The 16,856-nt window shown below is 40.6% G+C and overlaps 1 long non-coding RNA gene across 1 annotated transcript in view; it reads right to left on the bottom strand.

Annotated features, from left to right (window-relative positions):
- Nucleotides 1-14,541, bottom strand: part of LOC125754963 (uncharacterized) — a 54,422-nt gene extending 39,881 nt beyond the window's left edge. The window contains exon 1 of the long non-coding RNA XR_007410206.1: nucleotides 12,358-14,541. This is a non-coding gene — a long non-coding RNA (uncharacterized LOC125754963). The remainder of the gene's footprint in view (nucleotides 1-12,357) is intronic.
- Between the last annotated feature and the right edge of the window lie 2,315 nt (nucleotides 14,542-16,856).

Genomic DNA, 16,856 nt, shown 5'->3' with positions numbered 1-16,856 from the left:
CAAACTCTCTGACCTCAAGCCATAGCAACTTATTACTAGACATACCACCAGAGACGGGAAATAAAAGCAAAAATGAACTACTACAATTTCATCAATATAAAAAGGTTCTGCATGGCGAAGGAAACAACAAGACTAAAAGGTAGCCTACAGAATGGGAGATATTTGCAAATGACATATCCAAAAAACAATGAGTATACAAAATCTACAAAGAACTTATCAAACTCAACACCCAAAAAAATAAATAACCCAGATAAGAAATGGACAGAAGACACGATTAGACACTTTTCCAAAGAAGACATCAGATGGCTAACAGACACATGAAAAAATGTTCAACATCACTCATCATCAGGGAAATACAAATCAAAAGCACAAGGAGATACCACCTTACACCTGTCAGAATGGCTAACATGAACACAAGAAACCACAGGTGTTGGAAGGATGCAGAGAAAGGGGAACCCTCTTGTACTGTTGGTGGTAATGCAAACTGGTGCAGCCACTCTGGAGAACAGAATGGAGATTCCTCAAAAAATTAAAAATACAGCTACCCTACAACCTAGCAATTGCACTACTAGGTATTTACCCAAAGGATACAAAAATATACATTCAAAGGGGTACATACACCCCAATGTTTATAGCTGCATTATCAACAATAGCCAAACTATGGAGAAAGCCCAAATGTCCATTGACTGATGAATGGATAAAGAAATAAAGAAAATCACATATTGAAAGCAGTTTTTTTATTTGAATTTTTTAAAGAAGATCAACAGAACATATTCTTATCCATTTTAAAAATGAATAACAGGGAAAGAACACAAAGATCCATGAAACTCAATGCAGAAGACTCTTGACATATTTATTGTTCATGAATAATAAATATCCCTCTTGTCTAGAGAGAGGATAGTGTGATTTCCAGATGCTCATTCTTTTCTGGTCTCCTCGTGTAAACAGAGAGTAAAGAAAAGGCTGGCCTCATATAACCCCACACTCTTCATGATATGAAAAAATGCAAGATCAAGGATCTCCCACACCAGTGGAAAGAGCCACCCTGCTCAGAACAGCAGGATAGTAGAAACTTTTTAAGTAAGACACCCCAGATCCTGCAATAGTAGGGACAGGCTCTTCACAAAAGTAAACTCAGACAAAGGAGTCATTCGCTTCAATGGCTTCAGCTCAAGACAAAAGGCAAATGTTAGGAGAGCCCCCTGAAAAAAGCCACATTGATTTTAGCCTTGTACAGAGCCCAGCTCTGTTCAAACCAAAACTGGCTTTATGGATTGTGAGGATACTGTCAGGGGCCTGAATCCAGAAGGGAGACTGTGGCTTAGGTGTATGTCTCATGAGCAGAAGGAAAGTCAGAACAAGAAGGAACCCCAGACCCCGGCAGAGCCCAGAGCTGTACATTCCTGTGATTATGGAACCTCCTACCTTGAACAAAGTGATAAATGCCACAGCCTCTGAAGGTTTGAATGTTCTAAGTAGAAGCTGGCAGTTCAGAGAAAAAGACAGACATCATGAGAAAATTATGGAATTCAAAGCACAGCAGCTCTTTCCATGTTCCCAGGAGTCAAGGGTGCCAGGTCCCACAGGCTATGCTGATCACTGCGCTGGGTCCTGTCTCAGTGTGTACACTTCTACTTAGCCACAGAGTTCTCCTCCAACCCCTCCTAGGAAGAAAATTTCTCTCAGAAATCTTTCATTCCCTATAGAGAAAAAATAATACTCATATTAGTACACTCTCTGAAGAGCATATTTTCCTTTCCAAACCTATTTGTGCCTTTTAATAGGAGTGTGGTGTGTATAGTCTCCATTGCATCTGAGATCAAGGTTGCTGGGATAGCAGTAGCTTGGACTAGAGAAAGGAAGAGATAAACATCTGTGCCTAGTGACTGTCTACTTCAGCTTCTAAACTGTGTCCCAGGCCATGGAGGGAGAATAATAGTAGCACTACAATTCTGGCTTCCTCCATTTGTACCTGTTCACATATCCTAATATTAGGTTCATTATTTTCCTAATCCTTTCATTAGATAAGACAAAAAAAAAAAAAGCTTCCAGGCATATTTTCAGGAGCCTTCAAAAGTGACAAGCTCCAACGAAGACCTAATCACAGGATCTGGTTGAAGTAGACCCACCCCCTCAATATTGTCACTTTATACAATTCGAGGGTAAACTGTAGTGTGGGTGTGGTTATAAGGATATAATAGGGCAATAAATGCTCCACTTAACCTCCAGGGATGATAGGAGACAAGCAACCTCATATATCACAAAAGCAAGAAATGAAAATTTGAGGTAGCCCTCCCTGAGTTCAGAAGGGTTAAGAAAACTCTATGTCTCCGTATCTCTTGGTATGAGACTAGCTGACACCCACACATAAGAGTCCTTCCCCTTCTTAACGAGACCTGAGAAGTTGGGTAGTGAATATGTGGAGCAGTTACCCCTTCTCCTTTGCCCCTTTCCCATATTCTAGAGCATTACAGAACACAGAACTGAAGTGTGTGTGAGGGCAGGGGAGTTGTCAAGGAGGTTGCTGGGGACTGGTTCATCTCTCTGTCCCAAATGAAAAGTGTTCATGGGTTCCCTCCTGCCTACCTCAACCCCAGAGAGAGCACAAACTGTGTAAGAGAGCATGAGTAGAAACATACATGTAGTGATCTCGGCTACTGATACCTGAACACTATGGATCTCCAGGGGTGGGATGGTAAAGCAGTTTTCTTTACTCCTCTACCCACCCCCAACAAATGAATGACAAGGGAAGGGATGTAAGTTCTTTTTTTTTTATTTTTTATTTTTTAAAAGATTCTTTTTTCTTAATTTTTATTTATTTATGATAGTCAGAGAGAGAGAGAGAGAGGCAGAGACACAGGCAGAGGGAGAAGCAGGCTCCATGCACCAGGAGCCCGACGTGGGATTTGATCCCGGGTCTCCAGGATCGCGCCCTGGGCCAAAGGCAGGCGCTAAACCGCTGCACCACCCAGGGATCCCCCTTTTTTTAAATTTTTTTATTGGAGTTCAATTTGCCAACATATAGCATAACACTCAGTGCTCATCCTGCCAAGTGTCCCCCACAGTGCCCATCACCCAGTCACCCCAACCCCCCCCAACCTCCCCTTCCATTACCCCTTGTTCATTTCCCAGAGTTAGGTATCTCTCATGTTTTGCCACCCTCACTGATATTTTCACTCATTTTATCTCCTTTCCCTTTATTCTCTTTCACTAATTTTTATATTCCTCAAATGAATGAGACCATATAATGTTTGTCCTTTTCCAATTGACTTATTTCACTCAGCATAATACCCTCCAGGTCCCTCCACGTCAAAGCAAATGGTGAGTATTTGTCGTTTCTAATAGCTGAGTAATATTCCATTGTATATATAGACCACATCTTTATCCATTCACCTGTCGATGGACACCGAGGCTCCTTCCACAGTTTGGCTATTGTGGACATTGCTGCTAGAAACATCGGGGTACAGGTGTCCCGGCGTTTCACTGCATCTGTATCTTTGAGGTAAATCCCCAGCAGTGCAATTGCTGGGTCGTAGGGCAGATCTATTTTTAACTCTTTGAGGAACCTACACAGAGTTTTCCAGAGTGGCTGTACCAGTTCACATTCCCACCAACAGTGCAAGAGGGTTCCCCTTTCTCCACATCCTCTCCAACATTTGTTATTTCCTGTCTTATTAATTAACTTTTCCCCATTCTCACTGGTGTGAGGTGGGATCTCATTGTGGTTTTGATTTGTATTTCCCTGATGGCCAGTGATGCGGAGCATTTTCTCATGTGCTTGTTGGCCATGTCTATGTCTTCCTCTGTGAGATTTCTGTTCACGTCTTTTGCCCATTTCATGATTGGATTGTTTGTTTCTTTGCTGTTGAGCTTAATAAGTTCTTTATAGATCTTGGATACTACTCCTTTATCTGATAGGTCATTTGCAAATATCTTCTCCCATTCTGTAGGTTGTCTTTTAGTTTTGTTGACTGTTTCTTTTGCTATGCAGAAGCTTCTTGATGAAGTCCCAATAATTCATTTTTGCTTGTGTTTCTCTTGCCTTCATGGATGTATTTTGCGAGAACTTGCTATGGCCAAGTTCAAAAAAGGTGTTGCCTGTGTTCTCCTCTAAGATTTTGATGGAATCTTGTCTCACATTTAGATCTTTCATCCATTTTGAGTTTATCTTTGTGTATGGTGTAAGAGAATGGACTAGTTTCATTCTTCTGCATGTGGATGTCCAATTTTCCCAGCACCATTTATTTTAGAGACTGTCTTTTTTTCCAGTGGATAGTCTTTCCTCCTTTATCAAATATTAGTTGACCATAAAGTTGAGGGTCCACTTCTGGATTCTCTATTCTGTTCCACATAGATCTATGTGTCTGTTTTTGTGCCAGTACCACACTGTCTTGATGACCACAGCTTTGTAGTACAACCTAAAATCTGGCATTGTGATGCCCCCAGCTATCCAAAACAAGACAAAGACTCCACCAAAAAGGAGAATTATAGGCCAATATCCCTGATGAACATGGATGCATAAATTCTCAACAAGATACTAGCCAATAGGATCCAACAATACATTAAGAAGATTATTCACCATGACCAAGTGGGATTTATCCCCGGGATGCAAGGCTGGTTCAACACTCGTAAAGCAATCAATGTGATTGATCATATCAGCAAGAGAAAAAACAAGAACCATATGATCCTCTCAATAGATGCAGAGAAAGCATTTGACAAAATACAGCATCCATTCCTGATCAAAACTCTTCAGAGTGTAGGGATAGAGGGAACATTCCTAGCATCTTAAAAGCCATCTACGAAAAGCCCACAGCAAATATCATTCTCAATGGGGAAACACTGGGAGCCTTTCCCCTAAGATCAAGAACAAGACAGGGATGTCCACTCTCACCACTGCTATTCAACATAGTACTAGAAGCCCTAGCCTCAGCAATCAGGCAACAAAAAGAAATAAAAGGCATTCAAATTGGCAAAGAAGAAGTCAAACTCTCCCTCTTCGCCGATGACATGATACTCTACATAGAAAACCCAAAAGTCTCCACCCCAAGATTGCTAGAACTCATACAGCAATTCGGCAGTGTGGCTGGATACAAAATCAATGCCCATAAATCAGTGGCATTTCTATATACTAACAATGAGACTGAAGAAAGAAAAATTAAGGAGTCAATCCCATTTACAATTGCACCCAAAAGCATAAGATACCTAGGAATAAACCTAACCAAAGAGGTAAAGGATCTATACCCTAAAAACTACAGAACACTTCTGAAAGAAATTGAGGAAGACACAAAAAGATGGAAAAATATTCCATACTCATGGATTGGAAGAATTAATATTGTGAAAATGTCAATGTTACCCAGGGAAATTTACATTTAATGCAATCCCTATCAAAATACCATGGACTTTCTTCAGAAAGTTGGAACAAATCATCTTAAGATTTGTGTGGACGTCGGGCTCCCGGTGCATGGAGCCTGCTTCTCCCTCTGCCTGTGTCTCTGCCTCTCTCTCTCACTGTGTGCCTATCATAAATAAATAATAAAAAAATTAAAAAAAAAAAAAAAGATTTGTGTGGAATCAGAAAAGACCCTGAATAGTCAGGAGAATATTAAAAAAGGGATGGAAGTTCTTATCAAAACTTGGAACGGAAGAAAAACATGCTCTATACAAGCTTGCAAGCCTTTGTATAGTCTTCAAGAAACATTCAGGTTGCTCTCCTCAACTGGGTGGAATTGGATTCAAAGCTAGAGGCATGAGTATTGACTCCAGTCTTGAGTCAGTCTCCCCACTTCCCAACCTAAAAACAGTGACATTTTTTGTATTTTTGAAAAATTATTGAGTGTCACACAGTGCTGAGGGGGCTTTGTGTCACAGGGGGTATTGCACAGTAAAATCTGAGATGGTCAGAACAAGACACAGTAAAAGGGTACTTGCTACTTAAGGATCTTTAATGTTGGGACACCTGGGTGGCTTAGTAGTTTGAGCCTCTGCCTTCAGCTCAGGGTGTGATCCCAGAGTCCCAGGATTGAGTCCCACATCGAGCTCCCCTCAGGGAGCCTGCTTTTCCCTCTGCCTCTGTCTCTGCCTCTCTCTGTGTCTCTCATGAATAAATAAGTAAAACCTTAAAAAAAAAAAGAATTTTTAATGTCTGCAGTGTTAATACGTCTTAGAGCAAATGTTCAACTCATAATGAGACCTCTTTGTTTTGTAGTTACCTTCTGTAAAATATTCCATGTGAGGGCAAAAGGATGACCCAGATGTCAGTGGTGGTTAATATAAGGAAAACAGTAGCACAGTGAGTGGGGAACAAGGAAAATGACTAATGGGAAATCAGAATGAACCAGAAGTGGGAGGAATTAGAATGTTCATCATTTCCATCATACCCACCCCACCAGACACAAAGACACACAGACAATCAGACCCAGGCCCACCTCTTTGCAGCAGCTGACAGTCCTGGGACCATCCCCATAAGAAGTGCTTTTAGGGTTTATCTTTGAGCACAAAGTCAATGTCTGCATGAATATTGTCAGACATATTTACTCTCTGAGGAAGGTGATCTTGGGGTCTCCTCAAGCTGTGTTTCATGATAATATCTAGGATCCTTGTATTAGTTTCTAAGTTCTGCCATAAGAATTATGACAAACTTTGTGGCTTATAACAACAAAATTATTCTCTCACCATACTGGAGGCAAGAGTTCAAAATCAAGATGTCACTCATACTATATATAGAAATCCCTTATAGACTCCACCAAAAAACTACTAGAACTGATAAATGAATTCAGGAAAGTTGCAGGATACAAAATCAATATACAGAAATCCATTGCATTTCTATACACTAATAATGAAGTAGCAGAAAGAGAAATTAAGAAAATAATCCCATTTACAATTGCACCTAAAATAATAAACACCTAGAAGTAAACTTAACCTTGAAGGTGGAAGATCCGTACTTTGAAAACCAGAAAACACTGTTAAAAGAAACTGAAGACAATGCAAACAAATGGAAAGATATTCCATTCTCATGGATTAGAAGAACAAATGTTGTTAAAAAGTCGAGACTACCCAAAGCAATCTATACATTAAATGCAATCTCTATTAAAATACCAACAGCATTTTTCACAAAAATAGAACAATCCTAAAATGAGTATGGAATTATGAAAGACCCCAAATAGCCAAAGCAATCTTGAAAAAGAACAAAACTGGATATATCAAAATCCCAGATTTCAAGATATACTGCAAAGCTGTAGTAATCAAAACAGTATGTACTGGAACAAAAATAGACACACAGATCAATGGAACAGAATTGAGAGCTCAGAAATAAACTTATTATTACATGGCCAATTAATATTAAACAAAGCAGGAAAGCTATCCAATGGGAAAAAGGTAATCTCTTCAACAAATGGTGCTGGGAAATAAGGACAGCTACATGCAAAAGAAAGAAACTGGACCACATTCTTACATGATACACAAAAACAAATTCAAAATGGATTAAGAACCTAAAGGTGATCCCTGAAACCATAAAAACTCTAGAAAAAGAACAGAGGCAGTAATTTCTCTGACATCAGCCACTGCAACTTTCTTCTAGATATATCTCCTAAGGCAAGGGAAACAGAAGCAAAAATAAACTATTGAGACTACATCAAAATAAAAAGCTTCTGCCCAGCAAAGAAAATAATCAATAAAACAAAAAGACAACCTACTGAATGGGTGAAGATATTTGCAAGTGACATGTTCAATAAAGGGTTAATATCCAAAATACATAAAAAAATTTGCACAATCCAACACAAAAAAATAATCTAATATTAAAATGGGCAGAAGATATGAACATTTTTCTATGGAAGACATCCAGATGGCTAACAGACACATGACAAAATGCTCAACATCACTCATCATCAGGGAAATACAAATCAAAACCACAGTCATAAATCACCTCACACCTGTCAAAATAGCTAAAATCAAGAACACAAGAAACAACAAGTGTTGGCAAGGATATAGAGAAAAAGGAACCTTCATGCAGTGTTAGTGGGAATGCAAACTGGTGCAACCACTGTGGAAAACAGTACGGCGGCTCCTCAAAAAATTAAAAATAGAGCTACCATATGATTCAGTAATTCCACTAGTGGATATTTACCCAGAGAATATTAAAACACTAATTTGAAAAGATATATGCACCCCTATGTTTATTGCAGTGTTATTTACAATAGCCAATTTGTGGAAGCATCCCAAGTGTCCATTGCTAAATGAGTGAATATGGATGATGTGGTATATATACATACCATGGAATATTATTCAACCATAAACAAGAATGAAATCTTGCCATTTGCAATAACATGGATGGATCTAGAGAGTATAAGCAATAAAATCAGTCAGAGAAAGCAAATACCATATGATTTCAGTCATTTGTGGAATTTAAGAAACAAAACAGAGAAAAAAGAAAGAAACAAAAATCAGACTCTTACCTATAGAGAATAAATTGATGGTTACCAGAAGGGAGGCATGTGGGAGAATGGAGTGATATAGGTGAAAGGGATGAAGAGTACACTCATCACAATGAACATTGAGTAATGTACAGAACAGAATCGCTATACCGTACATCTGAAACTAACATAACACTGGGTGTTAACTATACTGGAATTAAATTTTTAAAACTTTTAAAATTTTAAATTTTTAAATTTTTAAATTTTAAATTAAAAACAAAACAAAACAAAATCAAGGTGTCAGCAGGGCCACATTCCCTCCAAAGCCTCCAGGAGAGAATCTTTCCTTGCCTCTTTCAGTGGCTGGTAGCTTCTGGTGTCCCTTGGCTTGTGGCAGCATAACTCCAATCTCTGCCTCCATCTTCACATGACCTTCCTCTCCAAGTGTCTCTGTGACCCATCTGTCTCTCCTTCTATTATAAAGATCAGTATGTAAAATTCAGTTGCTTTTCTAAATATTACCAATGAACAGCTAGAAACTGAAATAAAAATACTCTTTACATAGCATCGAAAAATAGAAATACTTAAAGAAAAATCTGACTAAAGCTGTGAAAGATCTCTAAAAACCACGTAATAGGGCAGCCCAGGTGGCTCAGTGGTTTGGCGCCGCCTTCCACCCGGGGCGTGATCCTGGAGACCCCGGATCGAGTCCCGCGTCGGGCTCCCTGCGGGGAGCCTGCTTCTTCCTCTGCCTGTGTCTCTGCCTCTCTCTCTTTCTGTGTCTCTCATAAATGAATAAATAAAATTTTAAAAAAATAAAAATAAAAACCACATAATATTGCTGAGAAAAAAATCACAAATGATCTAAATAAATGGAGAGATACTCCATGGATTGAAAACCCGATATTGAGAAGATGTCAATTCTTCCCAGTTTGATCAATGTAATACCAAACAAGATGCAGCAGGCTTTTTGTGTGTGTATAAACATTGACAAACTGATTCTAAAGTTCATGTGAAATGGAAAATTCCTAGAATGGCCAAAACAACTTTGGAAAAAAAACAAAATTGAAAAGCTTATATCACTTGATTTCAAGACTTGTTATAAAGTTTTGGTAACCGGGGATCCCTGGGTGGCTCAGTGGTTTAACGCCTGCCTTCAGCTCAGGGTGTGATCCTGGAGTCCCGGGATTGAGTCCCATGTCGGGCTCCCTGCATGGAGCCTGCTTCTCCCTCTGCCTGTGTCTGCGTCTCTCATGAATAAATAAATAAATCCTTAAAAAAATAAAAATAAAGTTTTGGTAACCCAAACAGCGTGGTGTTGACATAAAAAAAGCAAATAGATCAATAAAGCAGAATATATATATATATATACACATAAATAATGGATTTTTAAAATATAGACTTCATTTACTAGAACAATTTTAAGCTTACAGAAAAATTGAGAAGATAGCACATAAAGTTCCTATATACCTCTCACCAAGTTCCCCCATTATTAACATTCTACGTTAATATAATACATTTGTTATAATTAATGAACCAATATTGATACATCATTATTAACTAAAGTCCATCATTTAGTCAAATTCCCTTAGTTTCAACTAGCATCTTTTTCTGTTCCAGGATTCTACCCAAATTACATCTTGCTGTTATGTCTTCCTAGGTTCCTCTTAGCTAAGACAGTTTCTCAGACTTTCCTTCTTTTTGATGACCTTGACAGGTTTAAGGAGTACTGGACAAGTATTCTGTAGAATGTCCCTCAATTGGGATTTGTCTGATGTTGTTTTCATTAGGCTGAAATATGTGTTTTGAGGAGGAATACTTTAAAGATAAAGTGCTTTGTTATATCAATGTTATATCCTAGCAACATGATTTATCTGATGAAGTTAACCGTCACCCTCTGGCTGAAATAGGGTCTTTCACTTTTCTCCACTATAAAAGTACTCTTCCCCTCTCCACTTTCCTATACCACACTCTTCAGAAAGAAGTCACTACACACAGCCCACACCTGAGGAGTAGAGTTATACTCCACTTCCTTACGGGTAGAATATCTATATAAATTATTTGAAATTATTTTTCAAGAGAGATTTTTCTCACCTCCCTCATTATTTATTTAATAATTTATATCAATATAGACTCATGGATATTTATTTTATACCTTGGGTTATAATCCAATACTACCTTATTTATATCTCTTGTTCAAATTGTTCAAATTGGTCATTGGGAGCTCCTTCAGTTGGCTTCTGTGTTCCTTTGACAAAATCCCATTAATATAATTCTTTTCTTCAGCACCTCCTACATTTTTGGGTCTACAAAATCCTCTGGATCCCTCTTGTATACTTCCTGTCCTAGTGATAAAAATAATCCACTTCTCCAAGGAGCCCTGGGCCTTTTTATTGGCATATGGTATTTAAAAACCAAATTTTGGGCATTAGGTGTGCATTCATTGCTAACGGAGTCAATATTTGATTTTAACAAAGGTGCAAGGGCAATTCAGTAGAGAAAGCAGACTTCCCAACAAATGATGCTAAAGCAATTGAATATGCAAGTGAGCTTGGGTCTATACTTTGTTCCAAGCTCAAATTTATTATAAAGAAAGATCCATTACAGAACATATTGATGAGTTGGACTTCATCAAAATTCATGCACTGTTCTCTGGAAAACACTATTAAAAGAATGAAGAGACAAGCCACATGTGGAGGAAGAATGTTTACCTAACCAAGTGTTGATCTGATTAAAAAAAAAACTTTAATCCAGAATTTATATTTAACTTTTATGACTCAACAATAAGAAAACAATTCAATTTCTTAAATAGATATAATATTTGCACACATCTTCCCAGAAGGATATATGGGTAGCAAACGAGCACACAGAAGATGCTTGCCAATATTTGTCATGGGGGAAAACATATTAAAACCAGACCTATTAGAATGTATAAAATTAAAAAGATTGATCATGCAAAAAGTTTGAAAGGCTGTGGAGAAACTGGTAGAACTTATAGAAATATGTTCATTGGAAAACATTCTAGCAGTTTCTTAAAAAGTTAAACAAATATCTACCATACGATTTAGCCATTCTACTCCAAGTTATTTAATAAAAAGACAGGAAAGTATGTGTTCATTCAAAGACTCGAATACAAACACTTCTTACTTATCTCAGTCCTGAGCACCACAAACCTGCAGGCATACAGACACTCAAGAAATTCTGGATAGATAAAGAGACCAATGGATGGATTAAAAGAGAAGGCCTGGGGATGCCTGGGTGGCTTAGTCAGTTGAGCGTCCGGCTCTTGGTTTCAAGGCTCTTGGTCTCATAATCTCAAGGTTGTAGAATTGAGCCCCACATCAGGCTCCACACTCAATGGGGAGTATGCTGGAGGATTTTCTCTCTCTCCTTTTGCCCCTCCATGACTCATACACACTCACTTTCTCTCTCTCTAAAATAAATAAATCATTAAAAAAGAGAGAGGAGTAGACTGGAAGGAAATAGGAATAGATGATGAATGGACAGGAAAATAAACAAAGTTGAATAATTCTGTGGACAATTCTGTGAGATTAAAATAAAGAAATGAATGGACAGAGTCAAATGTACAAAAGGTGAAGAATAATGGATAGACAAAAGGATGGACAGGAAAAAAGTAGATAAAAACATGGAAATATAGATGGGTGAATGAAGAGACATATGTATTAGATGGATGGATGGACCAGTGGACAAAGAGTTCATAAGCACTTCAAGGGCAGACCATTCCTTCTTTATCTGTTTTTCCAATGCCAACAAAAGGACAAGGCATAGGTAGTTAGATACTCAGTACACATTTTTAAAGGAATGAATGAATGAATGAGGCACTGCGTTATTGTGGAAAGAGTTTTAGACTAAGAGTCAGAGGATATAATTTCCATCTCTGTCTATATCCTCAAGTTGTCTATGTAAAATGAAGGACTTCACTCAACACCTTCAATTTACTCTTCTGTAAAATGGGTAGACTGGCTTAAATGATTTCTAAGGTCTTTTCAAAACACTGTGTTCCCTGATTTGAAGCTCCCCAAATCCAAGAGAAGGCTATGGGATAGGAAGTGGAGTTACAGTAAAGCAAACGCATGTTTATTTACAACTTGTCCTAATGCAGAGCCGATTCCAGATCCCTGCCAACAATGGGGGAGAAAAGTTAACACACTCCAGATTAGATTGTGTTCAAACTGTCTGGCTGAAAGCCTTGTGGTGGAAATGAAAGACAGGCTGATGGTAGAGCCTGAGGGGTAATTCAGAGGGAAACATGAACCCTCCCCAAGTTGAAAGGAAGGAGGGAAGGGCCAGGCTACACAATGCCTCCCAAGGCCCTTGGCTGATGGCCAAATGCCCTCTATCCAGAAGGATGGTTGTTTGTTCACAGAGCACGTGGCCTGTCCTCCCAGAGTCACACCTGGACTCCCAACATGCTCTGGAGTCATATTTGTGCTCAGAGCGCATCTATCATTAGTTAGAGACTGCTGTGTGCCAGGCACTGTCTATCACCTCATCGCTTCTCCCAACAACCCGGGGAGGCAAGAGCGATGATCCTCACTTCATGGAGGAGGAAAACGTGGCCAGTAAGTGGCAGACTGAAAACTTGAACCCAAGGACTTTGGCTGCCTGTCTGTGGACAGCTGCCCTGGAATTGGTCAGGTAGCAATGCAGAGACTTCAGATTTCGTGCCACATCAAACTTAGTGACACGTGCTGGAGCCTGCCTGATCCCTCTGCAATACGCTCCCACACTGCTCAGGCCTCCAGTGTTGACCCATCACTCCCATTTCATAGATGGGAACACTGAGACTCAGACTAACAGGTGAGTGAGCCAGCCACGGTCACACGGCTTGTAAATGGTGACTCTGGCATTCCCTCTTCACTAGTGTATCAATCTATTCCCATGTGGCAGCTGGAATGGACATCTGTGATTTTGCCTAAACATGCATTCTACCTACACCTAGGAACAGCATCTGAATTTTCTTTGGAAATTCACACCCACACCCCACCAGCTACCAACTCAATCCATGTTATTTGGGCCAAACTATATACCCTGTACTTTCCCAACCCCATGCAGGGTGGGCAGATGATCCCCTTCGTTCCAATGAATGCATGTGACCAAAGATGTCCAGTGAGACTAAGTCCCAGGACATTAGAGCACATCATTGAGAAAGAGGCACCCTCTTTCTACTAGGATTTCTGAGCTGGTAAAAGGGAAGTCAGAAGCAGCCAGGGGCCACCTGAGACATCACAAAGGGACAGCCTGCCAGAGAGTGAAGCCAACACAGAGAAAAGCAGGATCAAGAGATGGGGAGACACAATTTTCTAAGGACCTGTTTTGAGACCTGAATATATTCCAGGTACATGAGCCAAATAACTGTCTTTCTACTTAAACCAGTTAGAGTCAAGTGTCTCTCACATGCACCAAAGAGGCCCTGAGTCAGTCAATAAAACCCCTTCATCACACTGAACTATCATCACTAGTGTCCTTGGCTGTTGACTAGTTAGACCCAGGTCACTTGAGGGCAGAGACTGGGTCAAGGCCACCACTGTGTCTCAGTGGCTGATTCCAAGCATGCCTGATGAATATTTGTTGAATAAATAAAAACCCAGCTTGGCTCAATGCTCCTTCATGAAGCTGGAGGCATATTGGGCCCAAGAAGACTGACTTCTTTGGCCGGGCCCATTCTTCTCTCTCCTCCACCCATCATTTAAGGCCTAATTCAAAGGCTGTTTCTTCTGAAACTGGCCCACAGCCCTATCCTACTCCAAAAGTGCTCTTGCACACACCAGAGCATCCATAGAATGTTTCTACCTTGTGCAGTAATGAGCACCCATGACTGACCTCTCTACCCAACCAAGAAGTCCTGAATACAGGGTCTAAAATGGTATCATTGCTGAGTGAAGTAAGTCAGTCAGAGAAGGACAAACATTATATGTTCTCATTCGTTTGGGGAATATAAATAATAGTGAAAGGGAATATAAGGGAAGGGAGAAGAAATGTGTGGGAAATATCAGAAAGGGAGACAGAACGTAAAGACTGCTAACTCTGGGAAACGAACTAGGGGTGGTAGAAGGGGAGGAGGGCGGGGGGTGGGAGTGAATGGGTGACGGGCACTGGGGGTTATTCTGTATGTTACTAAATTGAACACCAATAAAAAATAAATTAAATAAATAAATAAATAAATAAATAAATAAATAAAATGGTATCATTTATATATCGAGCTAGCAGTTGTCACTCTCCAGAGCTCAGAAAATAATTCCTGAATTCAAGGGCTCATCTCATTCAATAAACATACACCAACCCCTAGTATACACCAGGCACTGAGAATACAGAGGTGAACACAGCATGATGGTTAAAAACAATGACAATAACAAGAGCTAACATTTACTGAGTCATTTATTACCTTGTGCCAGGCGCTGATCTAAGCACTCTGCATGTATTAACTCCTTTAACCCTCAAAGCACACTAGTGAGTTAGCTACTACTATTATCCCCCATTTTACAAGTGAGGAAAGTAAGGCTCAGGTGTCAAAGAGTTTGCCCAAGGTCACAGACACGGTAAGTGGCAGAGCCAGGATTTGAACCCAGGTAATCTGGTTCCAAAGCCTTACTTGCAGCTGGTCCACTATGCTGTGGGATCATGAATACTTACTGGCTGATCTGTCATAAGCCCAGCCTTCTCCTTCCTAACGTCTATATACCCCACTCCTGGAAAGAGGTAAAAGTAGAACTGACCATACCAACATTGCTGACACAAAGACCTGGATGCTGAATTTCTAATAGCACCATTCTTTGGCCAAATGCATCCGACTGTAACCTCTCTAAGTCTCAGTTTCTTCAGGATTAATAATACCTCATGGGCAGTTCTGAGGGTGAAAAGAGTAAGTATGTGAATATCACTTAGCACAATCAGCAAGAGCAGATTGCTATCGCTGGTACCTTTTATTATTCATGCAGAATAAAGCAACTCATCAATGTACAGGACTTGGCACAAGATGTGCCATCAAATACTAGCAGTATAGTTCCAGTTTCTTTTCCTTCCTTCACCACACTCTATGACCTTGAAAGAGCACCCACACTTCTCTGGAACGATTCAACCAGTGCTGTTTACCACGCCCCTAGAAAGCCCTGCTTCCAGCCAGCCTCCAAAATGGATTAAGGATTTGGAATTCCCTTTCTTTCTCCACCCACAGGATCAAAGGGTACAGGCAAGGGCTGAGGAGCGGGGGAGGAATGCAAGATGGAACAGGCCGAGTTTTGAACTGGCAGAAGAACAACTGTGGTTCATCCTAGGCTCTCCTGAGCTGCAGGGCCCAGGCCCCCATGTTCTGCTCTGCTTGTGCCCTTGAGAAATAAACACAGCTGCCAAAAAACAGGACGCTTCAGCTATGGTTAATCCTCAGCCACAAGACAAGCAGGAACTCAGAGGTGCCCTGTGATGCGAAGTGCTTTCCAAAAACGTCAGCAAACACACAGAGCAAGGAGGGAGGGGAGAGCACAACGCAAACACACAATTAGGCTTCAGAGCACGAATAAAGGCTGCGCGCGCACACACACCAGCGCCAGCCTTCTGGACGCCCACCTCCCTCTGGGCGGTCTTGCCTCCTCTGCCCCCTAGTGGCCAGACAGGGACACGCCCGCGGGTTTGAACCAGTGCTGGAAAGAGGTAAAACCCGGCTCCAAGGGGGAGGATCACAGGGCTTGGAGCCTGTCAGAGAAACCAGGTCCCCAACTCTCCATCCCTCACCACTGGCCTCGCTCAGCCTCTCCTTCGCCTCTCGCTAGCACCTCTGCGACAACCTCCTCACTGGTTTTAATAAAAACGAACAGCCAAGGGAATGCTGACTGCAGGCACTGTGCTGAGAGCTCTTCCGTTACCTCATTAATTCTTATACCACTCCTTGAAGTGGGCGGTATCCCAGCTACAGATGAGAAACACACAGAGGCTCACACGGGTGAGGAAATGTACCAAATGCCCCATGGGTACCTACAAGTGGAAAAGAGGAGTGACCACTGATGGGTGGCGTTTTTCGAGGACAAGGGTAGTAAAATGTTCTAAAATTACCGTGCAGCTCTGTGAATATACAAAAACCCACCGAATTGTATTGCATGTGTATCAGTTTCCTATTGCTGCTGTAACAAATGACAACTCTGTGGCTTCAAACAACACCAACTTATTCTTTTATGGCCTGGAGGCCAAAAGTCTAAAACCAAGGTCTTGGCAGGACTGTGTTCTTCTGGAAGCCTACGGAGGAATCTGTTTCCTCGTCTTTTCCAGCTTGCTGAGGCTGCCTGGACTCCATGGCATTGGCCTCTTCCTGTATCTTCTGTGTGTGTCACTTAAATCTCAAGTTCTAATGTCACACTTCCCTTTTATCTTTCTCACCCATTTGCCCCCCTCCTTATAAGGACCCTCGTTATTACACTTGACCTACCAGGATAATCC

The sequence above is a fragment of the Canis lupus genome, chromosome 4 (assembly GCF_003254725.2).
Source record: "Canis lupus dingo isolate Sandy chromosome 4, ASM325472v2, whole genome shotgun sequence".
NCBI classification, from domain to species: Eukaryota; Metazoa; Chordata; class Mammalia; order Carnivora; family Canidae; genus Canis; species Canis lupus.
This window is presented reverse-complemented; position numbering and strand designations above follow the sequence as displayed.